The sequence below is a fragment of the Rattus norvegicus genome, chromosome 6, assembly GCF_021556685.1.
Source record: "Rattus norvegicus strain SHRSP/BbbUtx chromosome 6, alternate assembly SHRSP_T2T, whole genome shotgun sequence".
NCBI classification, from domain to species: domain Eukaryota; kingdom Metazoa; phylum Chordata; class Mammalia; order Rodentia; family Muridae; genus Rattus; species Rattus norvegicus.
The window spans coordinates 124353548-124380959 of NC_141539.1; the positions used below are offsets into that span (position 1 = coordinate 124353548).

A 27412-nucleotide genomic window follows, 5' to 3' on the forward strand; every position below is an offset into this window, starting at 1 on the left:
AAATGAAATGAACCATCTGATAACTGGTGGCATGTATAAGAATTCTTTTCCGAGTGTGTCCTGTCATGTCTGTGAGAGCAAGTCCAAGAAATGAAGGTTTCCCCACATTGCTTACATGTGTGCTTTCAAAGGTATTTGGAATGAATGCGGGTGAGACGGTTAATTTTGTCAACTGGATTTTATGTATTTATTTCAGTGAGATTTGCACCCACTCAGAGTATTTCTGAAGAGGTCTAACAGAGAAGGGAAGACACACACTGAGTGTTACTGGCACTAATCCCATGGCTGGGGAGCTAGACTGATGAAAATGGAAACTATCAGAAGGATGCCAGCACCCCCATCTTTCTGGTTCATGGTCCGACAATATATGGTGTATAATATATGAGGTCTATTAGCTATGTCCTCCCACTCCCCAGCCCATGGGATTGCTTCCATTACAGTAGATCACACACAGGGGCTGCTCCTCCAGCCCCAGTAACAAAATGAGTAGTTGTATGATGCTGAACTTCTTTAAAACCTACCATAGTCCTTCCATAAGATCCTGAGAGAATTGGACCTGGATATCCCTAAACTATAGCCTTCATGTAACCCAGATAAAAACAAGGGCCTGTTATTGTAACTCACTAAACACACACTCCGTCCCACGGAGGTTGGGGGGTGGGGGAAGTGGAGTATTTATGTATATAGGCTTACAAAATGAACACAAAATGTATCTACCATGTTTACTTTGTAAACACTTATATAGAACAAATGTAACTATAAGCAGTGTTCAGTTTCTGTTTCAATGCTTATATAAATGGTGTAAGTGTGTGTTCTTGTTTTTCATAATCAAGACTTAGATGGCTTTCCATACAGATATGTCCAGATCTAGTCCATTTTCTTTTAACAACAACCGTCAGAAAAAAATCATGCTAGATCATAAATTTGGTGAAACCACATAGCTAACCCGAAGTGCTGACAGATGATGGCAGTCACCAGCAGTACTTCTGGCAGCTCTCACAGCTCTCCCCGAAAGGGGATCTAGCTGGAACATCAGTGTCCACCATAGCCTGCCTTTGTGTGGATAGATCCAGGTTCAGATACATCCTGGAATCATGTTGGGCTATCTCTTTGCTAGGGAGGGGGGGTGTCCCAGAAGACAAAGTAGGTAACATAAGCTACAGGCCCTGCCTTTCTAGTCTTCCTTGGATATTTATCATCTCCCTCCTCTGCCATTCCTCACAGACCCGTTCGCCTGCTGTGAATGGCCTGACTGGTAAGAGGGAGCCAGACATTCACCTTGAGGGCTCTATGCCCTCTGAGCCAGTCACAGCACTGGGCTTGTTACATGTGTACACTCACTGTCCAAGGGGCACACGTACCCAAAACAATCAATCAAATCGCCTAAGTAACAAAGATATCTATCTATCTATCTATCTATCTATCTATCTATCTATCTATCTATCTATCTATGGTATATGTATTTATACACCAGATTTTGTTGTGTCAAGTGAAAAGTTGGAGCAAATACCAAATGAGTTCCCAGTTTCACCCTCAGATAGCCAGTCCACTGATCTGATTCTCTTTCCATCATTGAAACCTAGGATGTTTTAAAATTCTGGTGTGTGTGTGTGTGTGTGTGTGTGTGTGTGTGTGTGTGTGTGTGTGCGTGCGCGTGTGTGTTTTCTTGGAAATCAGGGCCTCATGAAATCTAAGTGAGTGCTTTCTCTACCAGTGAGCTGCTTCCCAGCGCCTATTAATTTTTTAATTTGTTCATTTTGTTTTCAGTATCTTTTCTTATATGTAATCGACTATCTTAAACTAAAAACTCCATATGAGTTTGACATACGAAATTTAGCTTTGAAGCATGCCAGTTTATTGTAAATGTTCTTCAAGCTCGCTAACCAGGGCACCCAGTGAAGCACAGACAACTTAGGCTAATCATACCTCTCTCTAGATAGTATTCCTCAGAGCCATTTTGCTGTTAAGAACTGTGGGTTTTGAAGTTTGGACATAAGCAAGATGACTTATGTTTAGATGACAAGGGAAAGCAGGTTAAAACTCAGGGCACATGTAGTAGTAATGGCTGCAATATTATAAGATATTTACTCATGTCACTCAATTGGATTATTATTTATTTTATGTGTGTTTTTACTGTTGCTACTGATGATGAAATTGAGGATCAGAGAGAGTCAGAACCTGGAGCTGAAGGTCTTATGTGGATTTCCTGACTTCGAATTCCATATGTCAAACACAATCAGTAATTAAGGCAGGTTGGTTGGGCATTGAATCAGAAGGATTTCAAAGACAGTTACCAGTGCCCGAATAGCTTCCCTGAATCGCCAGCTATAAGACCACTGGGAAAGTGTCAAGTTACCCACCAAAAAGAGGACTGTCTACCTTTTACTGAGTGATTTGAGGGAATACTATTTACTGGCTTGCTCCTAATGACTTGCTCAGCCTGCTTTCTTATATACCCCACGACCAACTGCCTAGAGCTGTTGCCGCCCACAGTGGGCTAGGTCCTCCTTTGTCAATCATTCATCAAGAAAAATGCTCCCATGCCAATCTGATGGAAACAGTTCCTCGAGTAAAGTTTCCTTTGTCCAGGTGACTCTAGTTGTGTCAAGTTGACAAAAATTAACAGCACATGATTCCAGACCACACTTTCTAGAAGATTCCTTTTATGCGAGGCATCAAAATAGAGCTCTTTTGTGCCCTTAAAAGTAAGATAATGCCTACAGGGCGGGCGGAAAGAACAGCCACTGGGAGGGATCACGTAGAGCCTCCTGAGGCTTTTGTTTTAAAAACTTGGGTACTGTACATTCCAATTCTTTTAGCTAAACTTGATGGAGGATCTATTAGCTTACTAATAAAAAGTTGAAAAAAAGGGTGGCCGTGACAATAGAATTAATCCAAATCATTACTATGAAGAGATTTCGTCTTAATCGGCTTCCGCTCGTAGGGAGGAAATGGTACATTTATTTGTCCATTTTATTTCTATTGTTGCCCCCCTCCCCACATGCCCCAGTGATCACAGAAGTGTCATGCTGTGAGATAATTTACGCTTGCTCCAACCTACTTTGGGGAAGTTCAGAGCAATGGGCTGCAGGGCACAGTTCTGAGCAGCTTTGAAGTCTGATTGCATTATTTCTATGTAATGCAAATTGACAAGGCCTCCAAATTAGGCAACTAACTAGAAAATGAGGTCTGAAAGCCAGGTTTAGCAGCAGCCGGGATTCTGCCCCAAGGACATATCTGTGGCCAGGGCTTGGGTCTGGAGTCCTTTTTCCACACAAGGAATCCGGATGATAACTAGGAGGGAGGAGATCAAGTTTAGGGGTTAAAATATATCTAGGGATTGAAACATTTGAGGGTTATGAAACAAATATTTACATGGTTATTTTCATATGTCAAGCCCTGTAAGTGCTTACTCCATAAATAATGAATCCTGTAACCCTTATAGCAAGCCCGAGGAAGAACTACGTCACCGTCTTTTTAGTGTGTGCCTGTATGCGCGTGTGCTCATGCATGCGCGTTTTGTATGTATGTGAAGCACGCATGTGAATGTGTGGGTGTGCTCATGTGGAGGCCAGAACAGAATGTAGGACGCCTTCCTGTATCATTCTTCACCGTACGTTGGTCACTTCCTGAACCCAAATGAAGCTCACTAACTCAGCCAGACTGGTAGGCCAGCCAGTTCTGGAGTTCCACAGGTCTTTCTGTTTCCACTTACACAGCACTAAGACACTAACATTACCGGCCCTCATCACCAGGCCCGGCTCTTTATGTAGGTGCTGGGATCTGAACCCAGGCGTTCCTGCTTGCATTGCAAGAACCTTACAGACTGATCCATCTCCCCAGCTCCAAGAGGGCTGAGAGATATGAGGAGAGAGAGAGAGAGAGAGAGAGAGAGAGAGAGAGAGAGAGAGAGAGAGAGAGAGAGGATTAGAGGAGTAGAGGCCAAGAATGTGGAGAGAGTGGGGGGAGAGGGAATGGGAAAAGAGGGGGAAAGGGGCAAGAGGACAGAGCAGGAGCAAGAAAGCAAGAGAGAACTGAGCAGCCCTTTTTATAGTGAATCAGGCACACCTGGCTGTTGCCAGGTAACTGTGGGGCGGAGCTTAGACAAAAGGCCAATACTCTCTAGATGGCACATAGAGCATCTTATGTGCATGCTGTCTTTTTAAATTCAAATCTCACATGATCCTCCAGGGTGCTTGTGGAGCTGTTCTTGTGTCAGTTAACTTAAGATAAACCCATACATATATGCCCACTGTTGACTCTCTCTCTCTCTCTCTCTCTCTCTCTCTCTCTCTCTCTCTCTCTCTTTCTCTCTCTCCTCTCTCTCTCTCTCTCTCTCTCTCTCTCTCTCTCTCTCTCTCTCTCTCTCACACACACACACACACACACACACACACACACACACACAGAGTGGGACCCAGATACAGCTGTTTATAAGCCAAAGTTAATATTGTCTGTTCCTGCCTTGGCCTCTTATCTTGACAAGGAAAAGCAAGCCTTTTTTTGGTCAAAACTGACTTAGCAGAGAAGTTTGGCTACGGTAGGGATAGGGAGGGAGAGATGGGAGTGGGGAAAGGCCACATTCTGCCCAGAGCTAGAGTTGTTTCTGCCACTTCACCAACGTCTCAATTCTTGGATACATGGGTGAGGCTCCATCTGGATGCTTAGAGGGCAGGGGTCATATCTATTTGCCTTATTTCATCTTTGGCAGATACATTCTTTGGTCTTGACTCATGACAAGACCCATTTTCGAACGATCCTGCCATGGCGGATGTTCTCAGAAAGGACGCCATCTCTAGACTGGTCCCTTTTAGTTCAGAAGCCCAAAAGCAATCCCTTTCAAATGGCTGTATCGAGCATGGCTCGGTCTTTGATGTACAAAAGGCTGCGAAATGTAGGCCAATGCTGAGCATTCCAAATGCCTCAGAAGCAGACCATCCTCTACAGGCAAAAGGAAGCCTAGGACAATGCAAGAATCCAAGAGAAGGGCGTCGTATAGTTAGGGATCAAAGGCGTGAGTGAAGTCCGAGCCTCGACAGAGCGGCCCTGGCCCTCCGCCCACGGTTTCAGCTTTCCCCTGTTCTTTTTTGTCATGGAAATGCAGTTCCTTGAAAGCAGCAGATGAATTAATGAGCTGAAGATACCAGGTTCCAAGTGGCATCTGTTCCTTAGCACTGGGACCATCGCCCCCCTCTATGAGATCGCTGGGGCTGCTCCACAGCCCCCTGTCTACAGCTTTCGTTAGATTTCTAATTTAGCACTCAGGGACGGACCGCGGGGGAGTCCGTAATGTGCACGATGTGTGGCTCTCCTCAAGCAAAACAAAAGTAACACCGGGTCAGGCAGGAGAGGCGCGGCTGCTACCGAGAGTGAGATTTAAATAAAAAGCAAGGGTTGGGGGCGGGGGGGGGGGGTTACTTTGAGAAAGGGCACTTTATTTTTAGAAAAGAAAAGGAATTAGGAGATAATGGTTGCCACAGCAACAGAGCACTGCCTATATTCCATAGGCCTGGCTTTAACAGAATGGATTCCCTGGTGACTTTCGGAGAAAATACAGATGGAAATAAAAAGGCTGTCCAGGAACAATGTATCACATTACTCCAGCTACCATTTTGCTGCCATTTTCCAGGCTTTCTGCTCCAAGGTCCTGCGTTCACTTAAAAACCCATCTTCAGGTCTGGCGCAAAAAAAAAAAAAAAAAAAAAAAAAAAAAAAAAATCCATGCTAAATAATAATTTCATTTTGTCTCCCACGGCCATTCCTAATTGCGCTTTAAAAATTGAGCAGTGAGAAGCAGACCCCAATGCCTGGCTAGCGAACCTGGAATTCTCTGTTGGAGAAGGGGGAGATGCTGAAGGTGACATTGACAGGCTTTTGAATTGACCTAGAGGGACCCATGAGCTGGTCGTTAATGGCTGGAAAATAAAATATTCACATTTCTGTGTTAGTCTATGTTGGCGTGTGTAGAGACTTGGGGTGGACGTGAGACTGTCTTCTTCAACCACTTCTCCATGTTTGTTTGTTTGTTTACTTGAAGCAGCATCTTTCACTGAAACCAGAGCTCAGCTCTTTGGCTAGACCAGCTGGCCTGCAAAACCTCCAGATGGGCCTACTTCTGTCCTCCAGTACTGGCATTACAAAGATGTGCCTCCATGCCTGGCTTTTCCATGGGTACTTGGGATCCAAACTTAGGTCCTTGTACTTAGACAGCATCCACTTTACTCACTGGGCCATCTCGCCAGCCCCATAAACTTTTAGTTCTTTGACGATTGATATTTTAAGAAATTATTTCATGAAATCGTAGAGGTCTACATCCAAAATTTGCCAGAATGCCAACAGACAGCAAATAGGCTAGGAAGTTCTATGGATGTGACAGTATTTGGTTGTGATGTGTGATGTAATCACCAAGTGGATTCAAATGATCTGATTGGAAATGGTTTTCCTCTTTTTCCTCTCATTGACATTTTGACTTTATAGCTTTGAGAAAAGGCAGTGTCCTATCTGAGTCCTTAATAGTTCAATCTGGGTCCCCAAAGCATTAAAAAAGATTATTTGGGTCTGGTATTATGGTTCAGCCCCACAATTGGCTGTGCTAGTATGAGGACCTGAGTTTAGATCCCAAGTTAGATCTGTAACTAAGAAAGAAGAGACTCATTTTTCAGTTTAGAGGACCCAATGGCTATGCCTCTTACCCAGCACCTCTAAGCTTTCAGAGACCCTCTTTTTCCTTTGAGATCTTCGTAGAAGAACCCAAGGCAGGTCAAGTATCTATTGATACCTTGTCCATCACCTGATAAACATCTGCCCAAGGCACTGCTCCCATGGGAAAAGCGGTTGCCAATTAGCGCTCTCTCTCTCTCTCTCTCTCTCTCTCTCTCTCTCTCTCTCTCTCTCTCTCTCTCTCTGTCATTACTGGGGCAAAGAAAATGAGGTTTATAAACATGGGAAGGTGACCACAGGTAAGGATATTCTGTGGAAGCAAGACTTCAGGGAAAATATTTCCATTTCATGAATTTTGGGGGGTACCCAGGCCTCGCAGTTCCAAATGGTTAGTCTATGACCATCATCATGGGGGGGAGCATGATAGCAGTCAGACAGGCATGGGCGCTGGAGCAGTGGCCAAGAGCTTTCATCCTGATGCAAAAGTTGGAGGCTGAGAAAGGGGGGGGGGGGGAGAAGAGGAGGAGGAGGAGGAGGAGGAGGAGGAGGAGGAGGAGGAGGAGGAGGAGAGGAGAGGAGAGGAGAGGAGAGGAGAGGAGAGGAGAGGAGAGAAGAGAAAGGGGGAAAGGGAGAGGGAGAGGGAGAGGGAGAGGGAGAGGGAGAGGGAGAGGGAGAGGGAGAGGGAGAGGGAGAGGGAGAGGGAGAGGGAGAGGGAGAGGGAGAGGGAGAGAGAACAACAAATGTGGAATGGCATGGGCTTTTGAAACTTCCAGGCCCACCCTCAGTTATGCACCTCTTCCAACAAGACCACACCCCCTCATACTTCCCAAGCAGTTCCACCAACTGAGTACCAGTCATTTCAGTGCATGAGCCTATGGGGGGATTCTCATTCAAATTATCACAGAGAGTCTTCTGTTTATGGAATAAGACTGCCAAGGGCAGGTTTTAGGACACCTATGGCAATTTGATGATTTCCTTTTCACTCCTTTGCCCTGTTGTTCTAAGATTCCACTTGTAGTGTCATAATCTGCTGGTGGTGATCTACCCCTAAGGTAGCTTCCTCTTTCCTCTACAATAAAATGGAAGATCAGGGGAACCCCAAGGGTGCTTCTCAGCTATGTAACACTCTGAGAGCTCTCTGCAGGCCAATGAAGAAGACAGCGATGTTCCATGCTGCACAGCATAGATAAATCTCTTCAGATAAGGACAAGCAGAAGCCAGCCATGAATAGCAACACACTGGTTCTGTTGATAAGTATTCAACAACAGCCTAGGCCACCCCACTGAGTGAGTTCAAGGCCAACCTGTACTTTAAGGATTCCCTGTCTCAAAAATATTTTAAAGGACCAGGGCTGGGGTGAAGGGGTTCTATGATTATAGACATCAGAGTGATAGTTACCTCTGGAGTTGGTTTCTCCAACCTTCAAATCGAAAGAGAGCTGGAGGGAGATGTTTGCTAACAGAGGTGCACTTGGCTTCATAATTTAGCCTTCCAACAGCAGAAGCTGCCATTTGTAAGCAAAGAGAATCATGGTGATACCCAAAATACTTGAGCAACCAGAGGTACCACAACATGAGTTCTAGGTAAAAACAAAAGTCTGAAAGGTAGGATTCATTTCTGCTAACAAGGTCCCATTATTAATGTTGGGTGGGTAGTCTGAGGAAATGTTAGTCTCTGAATCACTTCTGGATTTAAATTTGGCCAAGTGTGTTTATACCTGTTCCCCTATCCTTGCTGTCTTATCTCTGTTCTCTCTCTCTCTCTCTCTCTCTCTCTCTCTCTCTCTCCTCCCTTCCCCTCCCTCCTTCTCTTCCTTCCTCCCTCCTTTCCTTCCTCCAAAACTATGTCCTCAAACAAACCTGTTGGCTGAAACTCATAATCCCAGTTATTCTGGTGACAGAGGCTATAAAGTTAATTTAAGGCTGACCTACGCAACTTAATGAACTCTTGTCTTATTTGTCTTTTTTTTTTTTTTTGGTTCTTTTTTTCGGAGCTGGGGATCGAACCCAGGGCCTTGCGCTTCCTAGGTAAGCGCTCTACCACTGAGCTAAATCCCCAGCCCCGTCTTATTTGTCTTTTAAGGGCCTAGAGATATTGCATTAGTAGTCAAGCACTTGCCTCATGAGTGTAAGATCTTAGATTCAACCCCCAGAACTATAACAGTGAAGGGAGAGATAGGAGAGAGACAGAGAGAGACAGAGAGACACAGAGACACAGAGACAGAGAGACAGACAGAGAAGACAGAGAGACAGAGAGAGACAGGGAGAGACACAGAAAGACAGAGAGACAGAGAGACAGAGAGGGACAGACAGAGACAGAGAGAGACAGAGAGAGACAGAGACAGAGGGAGACAGAGACAGAGGGAGACAGAGAGAGAGAGAGAGAGAGAGAGAGAGAGAGAGAGAGAGAGAGAGAATATGTAAACTGTGCCTTCCAGACTTGATCCACGTAGCTTGAGAAAGCTAGGAGGAGAAAATAAATCCTGAGGTCTAGAACTTTGCAGGTCGCTGCAAGTTCAGCCCTCTGAACCAGTATAGGGAAGGATGTTGCATCAGTTGCTGCCACTGCACAGCTGCTTGGTGATGAGGTGACCTGAAGGTAGCCCTGGGCTGCAGCTTGCAATTGGCCTCGGGTACCAGATGCCTTTGTAGTATGTCCTCTCCTCCCCTCCCCTCCAGTCCTCTCCCTTCCCCTTCCCTCTCCTCTCCTCTCCTCTTTAAACACTGTCTTCATAGGTGTGTGTGTGTGTGTGTGTGTGTGTGTGTGTGTGTGTGTGTGTGTGTGTGTGTGTGTGTGTTGGGGGTGTGATAAGTGCTGCCCATGCATCGATGGGATTCTGAAGGTTCCCACCCTGAGTGACAACACTGATGGTTTTTCCTGGACCAGCTCTCGTGATTGGCATGGGATGCTAAAATAGGGCAAGTGCACAAATGGTGCCACCGAAGGCTGTGTCTTGCTGGCATTTCTGGGAGACTTTCATTATAGCATTACCCCTTATCCACTCATAGTGAAACACAGGGTTCTGTTCCCGAAGAATAGCCCAGGATCAGTCCATGTATAGTCTTTGGGTAGTGGCTTAGTCCCTGGAAGCTCTGGTTGGTTGGCATTGTTGTTCAAATGGGGTCTTGAGCCCCTTCAAGCTCTTTCAGTCCTCTCTCTGATTCCTTCAATGGGGGTCCCGTTCTCAGTTCAGTGGTTTGCTGCTGGCATTCACCTATGTATTTGCTGTATTCTGGCTGTGACTCTCAGGAGAGATCTACATTGGGTTCCTGTCAGTCTGCACTTCTTTGCTTCATCCATCTTATCTATTGGGTGGCTGTATAAGTATGGGTCACATGTGGGGCAGACTCTGACTGGGCGTTCCTTCTGCCTCTCTTCTAAACTTTGCCTCCCTATTCCCTGCCAAGGGTATTCTTGTTCCCCTTTTAAAGAAGGAGTGAGGCATTCGCATTTTGGTCATCCTTCTTGAGTTTCATGTGTTCTGTGCATCTAGGGTAATTCAAGTATTTGGGCTAATATCCACTTATCAATGAGTACATACCATGTGTGTTTTTCTGTGATTGGGTTACCTCAGTCAGGATGATATTTTCCAGTTCCATCCATTTGCCTATGAACTTCATAAAGTCATTGTTTTTGATAGCTGAGTAATATTCCATTGTGTAGATGTACCACATTTTCTGTATCCATTTCTCTGTTGAAGGGCATCTGGGTTCTTTCCAGCTTCTGGTTATTATAAATCAGGCTGCTATGAACATAGTGGAGCATGTGTCTTTGTTATATGTTGGAGAATCTTTTGAATATATTCCCAAGAGAGGTATAGCTAGGTCCTCAGGTAGTGCAATGTTCAATTTTCTGAGGAACCTCCATACTGATTTCCAGAATGGTTGTACCAGTCTGCAATCCCACCAACAATGGAGGAGTGTTCCTCTTTCTCCACATCCTCGCCAGCATTTGCTGTCACCTGAGTTTTTGATCTTAGCCATTCTCACTGGTGTGAGGTGAAATCTCAGGGTTGTTTTGATTTGCATTTCCCTTGTGACTAAAGATGTTGAACATTTCTTTAGGTGCTTCTCAGCCATTCAGCATTCCTCAGCTGTGAATTCTTTGTTTAGCTCTGAACCCCAGTTTTTAATAGGGTTATTTGTCTCCCTGCGGTCTAACTTCTTGAGTTCTTTGTATATTTTGGATATAAGGCCTCTATCAGTTGTAGGATTGGTAAAGATCTTTTCCCAATCTGTTGGTTGCCGTTTTATCCTAACAACAGTGTCCTTTGCCTTACAGAAGCTTTGTAGCTTTATGAGATCCCATTTGTCAATTCTTGATCTTAGAGCATAAGCCATTGGTGTTTTGTTCAGGAAATTTTCTCCAGTGCGAGAATTTTCTCCAGTTCGAGATTCTTCCCCACTTTTTCTTCTATTAGTTTGAGGGTATCTGGTTTGATATGGAGTTCCTTGATCCACTTGAACTTAAGCTTTGTACAGGGTGATAAGCATGGATCGATCTGCATTCTTCTACATGTTGACCTCCAGTTGAACCAGCACCATTTGCTGAAAATGCTATCTTTTTTCCATTGAATGGTTTTGGCTCCTTTGTCAAAAATCAAGTGACCATAGGTGTGTGGGTTCATTTCTGGGTCTTCAATTCTATTCCACTGGTCTATCTGTCTGTCTCTGTACCAATACCATGCAGTTTTTATCACTATTGCTCTGTAATACTGCTTGAGTTCAGGGATAGTGATTCCCCCTGAAGTCCTTTTATTGTTGAGGATAGTTTTTAGCTATCCTGGGTTTTTTGTTATTCCAGATGAATTTGCAAATTGTTCTGTCTAACTCTCTGAAGAATTGGATTGGAATTTTGATGGGGATTGCATTGAATCTGTAGATCGCTTTTGGTAAAATGGCCATTTTTACTATATTAATCCTGCCAATCCATGAGCATGGGAGATCTTTCCATCTTCTGAGATCTTCTTCAATTTCTTTCTTCAGAAGCTTGAAGTTCTTTTTTTTTTTCTTTTCTTTTTTTTCCGGAGCTGGTGACCGAACCCAGGGCCTTGCACTTGCTAGGCAAGCGCTCTACCACTGAGCTAAATCCCCAACCCCCAGAAGCTTGAAGTTCTTATCATACAGATCTTTCACTTGCTTGGTTAAAGTCACACTGAGGTATTTTATATTGTTTGGGACTATTATGAAGGGTGTCGTTTCCCTAATTTCTTTCTCAGCTCATTTCTCTTTTGTGTAGAGGAAGGCTACTGATTTATTTGAGTTAATTTTATACCCAGCCACTTTTCTGAAGGTGTTTATCAGGTTTAGTAGTTCTCTGGTGGAACTTTTGGGATCACTTAAATATATTATCATATCATCTGCAAATAGTGATATTTTAATTTCTTCCTTTCCAATCTGTATCCCTTTGATCTTTTTTTGTTGTCTGATTGCTCTGGCTAGAACTTCAAGAACTATATTGAATAAGTAGGGAGAGAGTGGGCAGCCTTGTCTAGTCCCTGATTTTAGTGGGATTGCTTCAAGTTTCTCTCCATTTAGTTTAATGTTAGCAACTGGTTTGCTGCATATGGCTTTTACTATGTTTAGGTATGGGCCTTGAATTCCTGTTTTTTCCAGGACTTTTATCATGAAAGGGCGCTGAATTTTGTCAAATGCTTTCTCGTGAAGGGCTTTTCATATAACACTATTCTCCACTTTCCTTTTTGAGCAGCTGAAGAGCATCCCTTTCTGTGGAGGAAGATTACGCTCCCTGCTGTATGCCTTAAAAAATCTGCATCATTAACAGAAAGCCAAGGAAATGGTGACGCTCTAGGATATTCTACATGCAGCCCCTTTTGGATTTTAGTTCAAATAATGCACACACACACACACACACACACACACACACACACACACACACAGACACGAAATCAGCAATCTTTTCACAGAGATTAAAACCTTTCTGTGTGTGTGAGTGTGTGTGACTGTAGGCTAGAGGTAAAAATCCATGACTGCCTTCCTCTATCATTGAAATGGTCTCTCACTAAACCTAGCACCCACTTCTTATGTACATTGGTTGGCCAGTAAGGTACCAGATTCCTCCAATCTCTACCTCCCCAGCACTGGGTTATAGATGTGTACCGCCATGTTTGGATTTTTACACGAGTGCTGGAAATCCAAACTCAGTCTCCATGCCTGCCCATCAAATGCTTTATCTACACTGGGCCAGCTCCTTGGTCTTTTCATTCTTTCAAAGAATGTACTGTGAGATTGTGTGCTGAGTATGCCTATCCACTGGGGGCTGCAGGAACATCCAGAACATTCCATGCTCATCCGAAGATATACAGCCCTTTGTATTCATACCCACAGTGCCATTCATCTTTCTGCTTTTTATTTAAATACCCTGAACATGGAATGAGAACCTGAGTCGAGCAGTCGTGGGGGAAGTCCCCCATAGTTGTCTCACATACGCTGGACAACAATTCTTTACCAGGTTCTCATTGGATACCATCTATGACGTTCTTCCTGTGCACTTAATATGTTTTCAGAGAATCATTCTCCTCCTGCCCCGGGCTGCATGCATTTGCACAGTTTTTAGTTACACTGCAAGATCACATTAATGAACACAGCTGCCTAGGTCACTTCATGGTCAGTCCCAACTCTTACGGAGAATGCCTGTCCACTGGGGGCTGCAGGAGCATCCAGTACACTCCATGCTTGTCAGAAGAACCCACCGGCCCACCATGGGATCACCCTGTCATCACCCTGTATGGAGGAAAAGGAGTTCGATTCAGATAGGTCAGTTAAAGGGGCCCTCAGCCTTCCTCTGACTGATTCAGCCTTGTGATTAAAGAATTTGGTTTTTTTTCTATTTGATTTTATGTGGAGAACACAGAACCTTCGAAATGTTAGTTACTAAATCCTAAAACTGGAGATAATGGACTAATCTACCCGAGACTGGTTTTGAGTGTGTGTGCAGTAAAGCAAACCATGTCCTTCGAATGAATGTTAAAGGAAACTCCTATTTTGCCTGTGCATAACTGAGTATGCATATGATTAAAATCGGGGGCATCATGGGAAATTATGTGCCTTAGTGAACCAACGCTTACATAACTGAAGTCCATCAATCAAAGCAGAAAGTCAACCACATTCTCCTGAGGTACCAAGTCGTCCTCCTCCTCCTCGACCCACAAAAGGAGGACTGAATAGAGGTTCTTGTGAGTAACCCGTCCACAAGTAAGCAGGATGCCCTCCTCTATCATTGAAATGGTCTCTCGATTCAAGAGACCATTAAACTTAATTCAAGTTTGTCTTCACCTGCTGTTCCAACCTGTTGGAAATATGGTGTGTGAGATTTGTGAGGGACAACAGTGATGAATCTGGGCAGATCCCACTAAGTGTCCCTGTTCCTTTCCACAGAGGCCCTTTGAGTCCGGGGACTCTCTCCATAACAACAGGGCTACAAACCTGCCCTCCTTCTTTCTGGGGTCTCTCATGAAGCTGATAGTTGGGTTCCTTGTTTAAGAACCTTCTAGAATTGGTGCATTTCTGTTTTCCCTTCCCACTGTCTAATTCTTGATCTATCTATAGATAAAACTCTTTTAAAATTTGGCCACATCTTTATTAATAGCCTTCTTGCTGAGACTGCAGGATTCGGGGGACCAACTCTAGCCCTACCAGGAGCTAGAAGAAGAAAGCTATTAAGACAAAATTCCTCTGCCCTATATCTTGTGGCTTACAGCAAGTCGTAGATGTGCCTCAGCCCCTGACAACATTTACCCTTTCCATGGGAGGTCACAGTGCTAACTATATTATCACTTGAAACCTATTCTATTCCTGAAGTAAATTTAGAACAGTTATCAACGTGGTCTTACATTTGGATAATTATTACCTAGCAAATGATATTATCTATGGGCTTTACTGATTTGAATTTGTGATAAAATTAACACAAGTTCTTAGTGGTTAAAGTGTCTCCTAAGAAAGCTGAGTAAAAACCTATTTGATTCTGCTGTCCCGGGCTGGAGCCAGTAGTTAAGTGCACTGGTTGCTCTTTCAAAGGACCTGGATAAAATGCCCAGCAGCCCACACAACCATCTGTAACTCCAGCTCTAGGGAACTTGACGCCCTCTTCTGGCCTCTGCAGTCACTGCGTGTATATGGTGCATAGACATACATCCAGACAAGATGCCCGCACACATAAAATAAAATAAAATAAAATAAAATAAAATAAAATAAAATAAAATAAAATAAAATAAAATAAAATAAAATAAAATGGAAGGTTTTGTGGCTAGATTCGGATCCCAATCCCTTCACTGGAAATCTTGCCTTCCATTTATGGATTGCCAGTTCATGCTCCTAGGAGTCTTCCTAGGGTAATCCTAACAGATTCCCAGGAGTTTCCAATGCATTAGATTTCTACTTTGTCCTGAATTTCCTGCCACCAATTCCAGCTGTCTCTCTCAGTATTCTCTCCCTCCATTCTCTCCAGACCTGATCTCTCTTGTTCCCATCCCTAATCTACAGTCTACATGCAATATCTATTCTACTTCTAGTTCAGGGAGATCCATGCATCTCTCTGTGAGCCCTCCTTGTTTCTTAGCCTCTCTGGGTCTGGAGTATAGCATGATTGCCCTTTACGGTAAATGTCCATTTAAAAGTGACTACATGCCAATGTTTGTATTTCTAGGTCTCCTTACCTCACTTGGAGTGTGTGTGTTTTTTTTTTTCAAGTTCCATTCGCTTGCATGCAAATGTCATGGCTTCATTGTTTTTAACAGCTGGGTGATAATCCATTGTGTGAACGTACATTTTCTTTATCTGTTCTTCAATTGAGGGACATCTAGGTTGTTTCCAGTTTCTCACTATTAACAATAAAGCTGCTATGAACATAGTTGAGCAAATGTCTTTGTGATAGGTTGGAACATCTTTTAGGTAATTGCCCAGGAGTGGTATAGCTGGGTCTTGAGGTAGATCAATTCCCAATGTTCTGAGAAATAGCCTTATTGATTTCCACAGTGGCTGTACAAGTTTTTACTCCCACCAGCAACGGAGGAGTGTCGCCTTGCTCTCCATGGTCACCAGCATGAACTGTCACTAGCGTTTTTCATCTTAGGTATTCTGACAGATTTACAGTGGAATCTCAGGTTCATTTTGATTTGCATTTCTCTGATGACTAAGGATATTGAACTTGTCTTTAAGAGCCTCTTGGTCATAGCCCTCTACCAGATGTGGAGTTGGTGAAAATCTTTCCCCATTCTGTAGGCCACCTTTTTGTCCCATTGACAGTATCTTTGGCCTCACAGAAGCTTTTCAGTTTCATGAGGTCCCATTTATTGATTGTTGATCTTAGAGATTGGGCTATTGATTTTTCTGTTTAGGAAGCTGTGTTTAAAGCTACTCCAATACTTTAGCCTACCTGGTTTTATGTTGAGGTCTTTGATCCCCTTGGACTTGAGTAGGGTGATAAATAAGGATCTATTTGCATTCTTCTACATGTCGATATCAAGTCAGACCAGCACCTTTTGTTGAGGATGCTTTCCCTCTTCCATTGCTCAATTCTGGCTTCTTTATTAAAAGCAGGGTGTTTATAGGTATGTGGCAATTCTGTTTGTAGTTACTGGGCTATGGCAAATCCAAGAAATGAATACTCTTTGCAGGGCTCCATTTTCCTATCTGTGAAACAGGAGTAACAATTTCCCAACATGTATTACATGGATTTAGTTATAAACTATAGGAAAGCACCAGCCTCCCAGTAAATGTTAAGTACCAGAGTCTTAACCTGTGTTCTTGGAGTGTACAAACGGTCGTTTGAAGACCTACACTTGGAAATGTCTGTGTGGGGCCTCCATGGCAACCTGTATTGACTTCTTAGAATTAAGAGTGGAGAGAAGCACTTGAAGAAGGACCACAGAGTGAAAGGTCACCTAGGAGACAGCAGCTTCTTAGACAAGCAACACACACCATGATGATTGATTGTGGTAACATTCTTAAAGAATACCATGACACAACAGGCATGAAAGAATGTTCAATGAGCACACGGGACTCATCATTCACACGAAAGCTGGGGATTGGATGCATGAATCTGTAACCACAGTGCAGGGAGAGGGGGCAGAGAGAGGCTGATCCTTGCACTTTGGTGGCCAGCCAGAATAGTTGAGATGGCAGGCTTCAGGCTTGGCCAGAGATTCTGCCTCAAAAGATGAGATGGAGAGAGCAATGGAGGAAGGCTTCCATTTGTACATGTGTGTGGGTGAGCACACCCCCCCATACACACACACATACATATGCATAGACATTCATATAATACATACACACAGATGAAGGGAAGGGGGAAAGAGAGAGAGACAGACAGACAGACAGGGATAATATGACACAGGTCTAGGCAGCCAAAAGAATATAGAAAAAGAACATGAAATGGGAAGACATTACCCACATCCAAAGAGGAGAATCTCAGCCAAAATATTGCCCTGGCTTCCCAGCTCTAGTTTAACTGTCCTACCTGTTTGGAAATAGGTTAACTTGATGTCATCAGTGTGTTGTGTCACATTGTCTTAGTCAGACTTTTTGTGATAAAATATCTGAGAAACTAAACAAAGGAGGAGGGGGTTGTTTTAGCTCATGGTTTCTGAGCTTTTAGTCAATGGTTGATGGCTCCATGCCTTGACCCCAGTGTGAGTTAGAACATGGGAATAGTATTGTGGAATTCACCTCAAGGTAGACAGGAAGCAGAAAGCATGGAAGAGGCTGGTGACAGGGTTCCCTCAAAGATACAGCAGCAGTGTATCTTCTACTTCTTCCAACTGGACACACCTCTGAAGTTTCCAATGTGACAAAGTAGAGCCTCCACCCTGTGAGCTTATAGGGGCATTTCACAGTCAAACTATAGCATGCTTCCTCTGAGTCCTTGTTTTAGGAGGATACTTTGGGGTTTCATCTACAGGAAAACGCGGGCTTTGACCCTATCTTTGAGAATTTTATGATCAATCCAAAGTATGACATCTGTTTAAGGTTTGTCTTTCCCAACTCAACCTGAAAGAGACTAATGGAGCCAGTGAAAGCGCCTTGATCTTCCTAATGGTCACTGTGCCACCGATGCATGTCATCTTGTGGCTCCCAGGACTTAGCCAGGCATGGCATTGACAAGCCTCTTACACAAAGGCAACATGGATGACACCACCGCGACATTTCTGACTCATCCCTTCTCCTGATTCCCACAAACCCACCTTTCATCACCCCTGAAAAACAAGCTTTATCAAGAACATTTAATTATGCCTTCTTTTGTCTCCAATACCCTTGGCGATTCTGTATTCTGAGATGGAAATTGGACATGCATGGGTGAGTATGTCAGAACAAGGGCACAGAATAGCCAATGATGAAAGCAAGTTTTAAAATTCAGAGCACATAACTATCATGTAGGACATGGGTGAGAAACATCAAAGTCTTTCGTTGTGGGCTGAGCTGTGCCCCAGCTGAGGAACTGATGGATTCGAGTCTTTTGTAACAATAATTCTTACTTTCCTGCCCTAGCCATCATGAAGCTCATTGTCAATGCTATTCAACCACAGTAACTGTATACATTCTTTTATTTCTTTAGTTCCTAATTGCCCACTGGTAATTGTACTCCAGATTCAGCTGTGCTGGTGAGCGGCTGCCTATCCCTAACAGGTACTAGTTGGTTCCATCTCTTAACGATTTTCTTCTTTTCCCTTATTAACAGAAACACTATTGAGGGACAGCATGACTTCATGAGTTTGGGCCAAGGACATGTCGAAATTTTTGTCCAGGATTTCTGAGAGTTGCTTAAGTGACCCACACACTGGGGAAGGACGACTCTCCCTCTCTTTCTTCTACGTATAGGCTAGAGGATAGCATGGGTTCTATTCTTGCATGTGGTGGTTGCCTCGAACCAGGAAGTATCCAAAATATGGAAGAAAAAGATGAGCTTACTGGAAAGAGAACCTAGTCAGCTTTGAACTGCATAGCGGGGGGGCTTCTCTTAGGTTAGTAAGAAATAAATGTTTATATTTTTGAAGTCGCTGTTATTTTTGGATTTCTAGTAAAGTTGCCACACTTATCTTTTCGCAATACTCTTCAGGACTCTTCAGAATGAATTTCTCATTTATCGCACATTTTTAGACAGACTCCCCTCAAAATAACTTCTAAATTTAGTCAAAATCTGCTTCAACATTTTGCATGATTTGGTAATCAGAAAAACCACTCAGCTTTACCTATGAAAACAATTCCTTTGCCTTAGGATGACTTAGGTTCTTTCTGGAATGGTTAGAGAACAAATACATAAGCAACAATAAGAGTACACAAACTAGAACAATGCTATCAAGGGGGAGACTCCGTCATGCTCATGAAAGTATTAAAAATGTGAACTTAGCAGAGTACTTGTGTGTAAAAGAAATTGACTAATAATGAATATTTATTACATCACATGTACAGACTCTTCTCCTAAGAATCTTTTTTTCATATCATTCACCTGCAGAGAAAAATCTCTTTTTCATAGATTAAACCAAGATAAATACCATCCCACTCTCTGTCATAGTGTCATAAATCCAGTACTAGGGAACTAATGAGGTCTAATGAAGTCCAAATTAAGTCTCACAGAACTTTGGAAAGAATCATTCTTCCCTCTCAACCCTGGGTTCTTTCCACTCCTCTTCAAAGGAAACATTAACGAGAAGCAATAAATCTCAGTGTGATCTTGATTAAATTCCATGAATTAAACAGAGGTACTTTTGAAAAATGGTAAATTCAATCAGCAGAATAGATATTTTTCTTTCTTAGCCAAATTAAGGGACAAATGTCTCAACCAGTCTTGGCATAGATAATAACATTCTGAGTCTTTATAGAAGTGAATACAAGGCTTTTAAATACCTACGAATGTGAATCGTGTAACTCCTGCCTTTATTTATTTTATTTTTTTTTTTTGTTCTTTTTTTCGGAGCTGGGGACCGAACCCAGGGCCTTGCGCTTCCTAGGCAAGCGCCCTACCACTGAGCTAAATCCCCAACCCCCAACTCCTGCCTTTAAAAACAGGAGCCAATCCTTCCCAATATCCAATCCTACAAACTTGGTGGTGACTTGGGCATCACTGATGGATAATTAGGACCTAGAGTATAAAATGGCAGATTGTAGCCGTTCAAAATCCGGACTTTCTGTTTTAATTGAGAAGAATTAGCCTCGAAACATTTTTTTCCTTGTCACAATAGGTTTTCCAGTGTCTTGGCAATAAGGAGTAGCATTTTAAATGACCTACATTTGTGTAGGAAGCCACATGGTCCAGCCCGGTAGGATTAGTGAGGGGGGAAGATATTCTGGGGTGCTGACTACCCATCAGGACAAGCAGGCTCCGACTTGGCTTCTCCAGCTCGCCATCTGGCCAATGCTGATTCATTAGGTAGGTGCCCTTCCTTCTGTTGGAAAGGACATTTGTTCCCCATAATTTGCCACTTTTCCAAGTGGTTAAGGGAAATTGGATTTGTTGCAGCGTGCCAGAAGCGAGCAAGACTGGGAACGAGGTATGTGCGTCAACGCCGACCCTTACCTATGTCGATGCTCTTCACAGGGCTGGGTCTCAAACCGTGAATGTGGGATACTTGGAGTGGAATGCCATGAAATCTCGGGAACATGCTTAACTGGAGCAGCACATCGTGTCATTCCCCACGTCTGTCGAGCTGTGCATTTTGAATTTCGGTTCAGAGATGATTTTGGCTGTATTCGAGATCGAAGTGTAGTGCTCAGGGAATGTATTTTAGAAGTATATCCAAGCACTGTAACTTAGACACTGGGAAGCTGCCGGGTAAAGTGCCCACATATTTCCAAGGATGGCTGATATCTCAGGGTACCTTACCATCCCCAGGCCCCTTTTGCTCCCCATGTTGGTCTACTCTTGGACCACTGGTCCTTTTTTCAGTTCTAGTCTTTTTCTATTTACCGGTGCTGGGATTCTTCCTAGCCCAGCCCAAACCCAACTCATGAAGCAGATTGTAAACTGGCAGAGAGCGTTTGCTGACTGCATCAAGAAGCATTCGTTTGTTCATGAGGTATTCATGTTGACTTAGAGCAAGGCCACATTCTTGGTGCTAGTGAAGAAGAAATGAAGAAGACGAGTGCAACAACTCTCGTCCAGAAGCTTCCACAAGAAGGGTAGGTGGGAAGTAAGAGACGGGTAACAAACAAGCAAGAACGCAATATGATTTCTGACGGTGGTAGGTATTGTTGTATGAGACACTTTCCTCATTGATATGAGAAAATATCTCACAAAAGTAAGATGAAGGAATTTAGTTTGGCTTCCAATTTTAGGGGGTACAGTCTATCTTAGTGGGGAAATCATAACAATGGAAGCATCCAGCGTCTGGTAACATGTGTTTTCAGTAAAAAATACAGAGAGATGAATGCCCAGTGCTCCTCTTTCCCATTTATTGTCTAAGACCATAGCCTCTTTTTTGTTCTTTATTCCATCTAGGCCTACCCTATAATACAGTGCCACCCTGTGATACAGTGTCACCTTGTGATACAGTATCACTCTACGATTCAGTGCCACCCTTAGATACAGTGTTACCCTGTGGTACAGTACCACCCTATAGTACAGTGCCACCCTGTGATATAGTACCATCCTGTGATATAGTACCACATTGTGATACAGTATTACCCTATAATACAGCGCCATCCTATGATACAGTACCATCCTATGATACAGTAATATCATTGAAAGCCAAACATGCAAAGTGGATCTTCATGTATTGGCTAATTCTCTTAGAAATACTCCCACAGACACCCAGACCTGGCTTTCCTAATCTCCTAGGCGTATCTCAGTCTGAACTAGTTGGTAACAAACATTAGAGATCGAGAACATGATCCCTCTTTTGTATTTTCTTCCTCTTTTGTATCTGAATGGAAGAAAACATGTTATAAATAGATAAGTCGCAATTATTCTCCACTAAAAGAACTGTGTTGACTAACACAGAATTAACAAAACCGACTTGTAATTGTCACAATAGGCAAGTCACTAGGAATTAGTCCCCAGGTGGCAGGTAGATAATTTCTGGGATACAGCGTTAGGGTCCATGGTGATATGGAATATATATACACTTGTTTGTGCACTCTTTACTTCTGTTTACTGTGTGTTAAGAATCATGATGCCGGCAAAGTTAGAAGCCCAAGGCCATAGATAATCTGGAAGGTTCGCAGGTGTGTGGCTTCTGAGGTTGTTTTTCTAGATCAAGCAGATTGATATTTTAGCATGCGTTGAAATCCTTTGGTAGCTCCCTAGCGCTGTAGATTATTAAACCCCCCACAGGAAAACGGATGCTGTTACCGTGAGCCCTGAACACTCTAACCTCGGCCCTTTTTTTTTTATTTCTCCCTCCATTATAATTCAATTTTGATAAAGCAAGTTTCCTTGGGAACCCAATTATCTCTTTGCAGCCTGTGAGACTGCAGGAGCTGCTGCTCCAGAGGGATGCAGAACACCGGATGGTAACCCAGAATGTTTTTTTGTGTGGGTGGATAGTTGAGTATCAGACAGGCTAGGAGGGGAAAAGGGGGGTGATGTATGAGCAGATTAGGAATATGCACCTCTTCCCTCAAGTGGTTGGAATGAGAAAAGCTGTCCCTGGCAAAGGCATTGGCTTGAATGTACAAAATGGCGGCGGGGGGGGGGGGTGTTGGGGCATACATGTGTATTACATGGGAGATGGACTGACTGGCAAGTGTGGGTGACATTTGCTGGAGAAATGACCCAAATGCGTAGCAGATGCTGTGCCAGGCAGTGGATACTGGCTGTGAAGAACAGAGGTAACTTGGGAAGGAAGGCTACAGCCAGAACGGGGCTTGTCAGACTTGTGTATCATTGCGTTTGAGTTTGCCTATAGTTCTAAAGATGGTGTAGTGTTCACTGTGGTCCTGAGAGTTAAATACAGGGGTGTGTGGAATTGCAAACAAAACTGTAGAGAGTAAACTAAAGAGGGGGAACTCCTTGAAGGACCTTCAGATGTGGTGGATGGGGTAGCTGGAAGTGGAAGACAATTGGGGAAAGCATCAGTACTGTGTGCTTTAAAGGAACCCCCCACTGACGTATCTGGCCCCGTTTCTTGGCACAGGATCTTTCCCCCCCCAGGTTTCCAACTCCTCTTGTTATCATCTGCTCTAATTTACAAGAAATTTAAAAAAACTTTAAAAAAAAGATTAGAGTCTCTTGGAGTTGAAATTACCTTAGCAAAGGTAATAGCTTCTTTTAGTTTTCAGGATGTCATCTTTTCTTTCAAAGGTTAAAAATAGAAAATAGATTAAAATTGAATCCTAAAAAAGGATTTCCATTCCCTCCCCGTGGAGTGATAAATTTAAAGAGCCCTGGGATCTAGAAACTGCCTAAGTAATGCTCGGGCTTGGGCTGCCTGCGTTCTTTTTTTAGTGGTGCCAACAGGCGAACAGGCAGCCCCGCGGCCGTGTGCTCTTTTTGCAGTGCGGGTCATCGCTGCTCAGCAGGTCTGCTCTGTTCCGCAGAGAAGATGTGCTTTTAATCACTTCCACTATGATGTCAGCTTATCTGGGGATAGGGAGCAACGGAGAAGTCTGCGTTAGACGTTGCTTCTAAGTTAGCTTAGATGGCTGGTAAAGATGCTTGGAATGGCAGCGTCTTCTTCCCGTCCCCAGGATACTTGTAGCCTCCTTTGTACTGCCATCCCCATCTTGCCTGGGCCCACTCCGTTAGATTTCACTTGCAGAGGCTCCCCTTGTCTCACTACCGCCAAGAGCCCCTGGTTGGAGGCCCTGAGTGAGCCATTAGGCTTTTATGGCTTGGGGGACTAATCCAGCCTGGGTATAATGAAACTTGGCTCCTGTGACTCATCTAAAAATCTCCCCTAAGCCTTCTTAGCTCTGGACCCACAGGTATTAACTGGGCTGGTTAGTCTCAGTGGTTATGTAAATTAGAAAGGGAGCCAACCGCTGCTCCCCAAGGTTGGCAGAAGGAGTCATGGGCTCCTGGCCAGGGGTAGGTGGGTGGGGGATTACTCTGTTTCTTTGATGCCCTTGAGAAATACTATCTTAGCTGTAAATCTCCTATCGGCTTGCTTGAAAGTGCTTTGCATGCTTCCTGTAACTGCTGATGAAATCGCAAATTGTCATTGTCTGCTATCTCAAGAAGATGTTATTCTGAAAAATAAAATAGCCATTGACTTTTCTTTCTGAAACCCTGTTTGAAGTATCTATTATTATTTTAAGTCTAGACACAGCTTTCTCCCTTAGGATAAAAAGCTCATTTAGATCCAGAAATTGTCTATTTTGGATTTCGATAACAAACTGCTATTTTCTGTTACTTGGCATCCTCTCTTATCTCTTACAAGAAGCATTGAGAATCTATGTCCCTCTGGAAAGACATATCACCCCACGCATTCCTATGATCAGCTCCCCCAAGTCTCAATTCTGTTTGGGAAACAACAGACAAGATACTAGCTTTCCCAGGCTCCTTCCGGCTGGAGGTGGGCAGGCAACACCATTCCACTCCTTCAGATCTAAAAGAAAGTTGGCTGCAGACTTCTGGGAGATTTATGGGAGAACATGATGAAGGACACATGTGAGCTGGTGTACCTCGTGGTACATGCCTGTAATCCTAGTACTTGGAGACAGGACTATCAGGAATTCACAGTCAGCCTAGGACAAAGAATGAGTTCAAGGTCAACCTGGGATGCACAAGACCCTGAATGAAAAAAAAAAAAAACCCAACAGAAACAGCAGCAGAGATGGAGAGGCACTGGAACCGATACTTTCTCCCCACTACTCCCTTGAGGCAGACATGATGACTAGAATTGTAGGCAACAGAGCCACAAGTTCAGTTCAGAGACACTTGATTTCCTTGAGTCACCAATTTTAAGCAGATGACTGGGTCTCCAGATAACATAATATCTTAAAAAAAAAACTCATGTTTTCTTAAGTCATTATTAGCCTGCTAATATTAATTGCAGATGAGTGATTTTCTGATACCCACAGTGTATCACTAATGAGAGTTGATCTCCTAAGGAACTATGTTCCCAGAGGGCAATCCACCCATGCTTACGTTTCTTCCATCAATGGAGGGCAGCAAGAAGAAAGTCCAAGAAATCTGAGTTGGTTGCATCAAAGCCTTGTCCTACTCCCCAGCCTACCTAACAACACACAGCAGACACGTGGACTCTTGCCCAATACGTCTGCTTCTCTGTTTTCTCAAATAAGTGTTTTAAAATCAAGTGTCTTGTATATTGGTCAATGGCTAAATGTAATTTACCCTAAGACAACATGACGAACTATGATTGATCATGTGTTGTTGGGGAATACACATCCAAAAAAAGCTTGGGCTTGCAGGATGCAGGAAGGAGACAAGACTTGGGGTTCTTGCTCTCTTGTTCTCTCAAGATTGAGATGACTGCGTTTAGTGCTGTGTTTAGTTAAATCATGTTAGCATGGCATTTCTGCATTTGAGCTTATGAGAAGACATTAGTATTGAAGAAGAGCAGCCACTGGGTTGACTATAGTGGATGTCTCTATTATATATATATATATATATATATATATATATATATATATATATATATATATATATATATATAATCTATCTCATGGTCCATAGCCTGGTCCCCTGATGTGATATTCAGACCTTTCAAAGAACTATTCTTCCTTCTCGACTAACATATTAGGGGGTTGCTGACCAGATCTCCAGAACCATAAGGGATGAGCTAAGGAAGAGTGATTAGAAGTCCAGTGTGGGGGAAGGAGGGGACTGAGGACAGGAGGAAGTAGCGATGTACAGTTAAACAGTCCTAGGGACATACCTGACACTATTTCCTGGCACCCATTGCATCTATTCCCATATTTAAGTGATTGCATCTTTAAGCTAGTACATTTGTAGGCTGTGTTTCACAGTGGTAGTTAATGATAACAGAATCTCACCAGGCAGCAAAGGCCCTGCTGGAGGGGAGACAGAGAGGAAACCTTTGAGGCGTGTCTTTGTTTGAGAGGAGAGATGTCAACCTCCTCCTTGAAATAGTCTCAGAACCAAAGGCCCCTAAGAAAGGTGTAATTAGAGCCGTCTCCTCCCCCCACCCTCACTTCTTCCACACAGAGGAACAGAGAAGGAAGAGGCCTAGCTGCAGGTGTTCTTGACTTGCACAGCGTGGGCTGTGTGAACTTCTTGCCTTGGTTGAAAAGGCCGTCTCCCTTCCTGCAGCAGGAATAGCTGGATGGGGCACTCACACAACCTGGCATCTCAGTCTGTGACTAGAACTGGAGCAGGGGCTTCATGTTCTATCTGATGAATGGGATCCATTTCTTCTAGGCCCCCAGCACCCGCATTCAAAGAAGGTTTGGGTGCAATCACTGGGGTAGAAGGGTCTTCTGTCTTAAGAGGATGTGCATTCTAATATGAAAAGTGCTTTGAAATCTTGAACACCAGAGGGAAAGACTGTCTAAGTGCATGCACCAATTATTTCCACAAATGTATCCTTCCTGGGACTTCTTAGACGTCAGAATAATTTTTTAAGAAGCTCTGGGGATAGAATACTCCTTGACTATCCAAGACTGACAGCCGGAGTTTGGGCCCTCGCACCCATGTAAAAAGCTGGATGAGGTGGTATGTATGTTCACTGCTAACACTCCTGTGCTAAGCTTGAAAGTGGAGACAGAATTGCCTGGGAGTTTGTGGGCCAGCCAGCCTGGAGTTCTCAGTGCTATAGCAGAAACAGAGAGACCCTGTCTCAACAAGGTGAAAAGGGAGGACGGACTTTCAGTTGTCCTCTGACCTCCGCATGTGAAACTGCCCACATGCACATGTGCGAACACACAAATAGTCAAGTAGAAACGTCACAGGTCTATACATAAACAGATTGAATCCAAAAAAGTTTGGGTAAAACTATAGACTATTTTGGACTTGCTTCAAAGTAATACTGGGATGAGGAACTGTATAAATGGCAAAAGAGTTTATTAATATGAATCAGTTATCATAGCCAGGAGATGGATAGATACATGAAGACTCTCCTTATATCTTTGCTTCATCTTGTTATTATTAAAATATATATCGCCATGGAAGCTTGAAGCCTCACCTTTACCACATTTCTGCTTCTTCCATATCCCTTCCCTGCCCCTGGGCCATACCACACCAGCTTGCTCTAAAGTTCTCCATCCCGTCCTTCTCCTCCCTGCCTCAGGACCCTTGTTCCTGTTCCTTTCCCTTCTAGAACATTCTCCTGTTATCCCTTGCTTAATTAACTCCCTTTGCTTCATTTTATATGCCAGAGCCACTTCCTCACCACATTGATGTAGGCTGAAGGATAGTCCAATGACGTCCACATACTGACTTAAAGACTACGTCATATATGACAAAGGCAGTGCTTTAAGATAAGGTTCTGAGGATTCTGAGATGAGATAACCTGAGCTACCTGGTGGACCTGGTGTTGTCATAAAGATCCTAACAAAATGACAGAGAGTAATGATTGGAGAGACCATGATGGCAGAAACAGGGGAATTGCCAGCTTTGGAGATGCAAAGAGTCAAAGAACATAAGTGGCCTTGAGATGCTGGAAAAAATAAGGAACAGAGTTTCTCCAGCTTCCAGAGATGACACATCCCTGCCCAAACATTGGTTTCAGCCCACTGAGACCTGTGCTAAACTCCTCACTCCAGAACTGTATGGGAGCAAGCCTGTGTTGTTTGGGGTGGTAGTTAAAACAGCTACTAATAATTTGAGGAAGATTTCCTGGCCCTGCTTCCATATACAGATAAGAAGATTCTCCTAC

The 27412-nt window shown here is 43.5% G+C and overlaps 1 long non-coding RNA gene across 1 annotated transcript; it reads left to right on the top strand.

Moving 5' to 3' along the window:
• Positions 1–17952: 17952 nt before the first annotated feature.
• LOC148005420 (uncharacterized) lies at positions 17953–23834 on the top strand. Its single transcript, XR_015623287.1, has 3 exons — positions 17953–17972; positions 18232–18302; positions 20212–23834. It is a non-coding gene; the product is annotated as an uncharacterized LOC148005420 (long non-coding RNA).
• The last annotated feature ends 3578 nt before the right edge of the window (positions 23835–27412 follow it).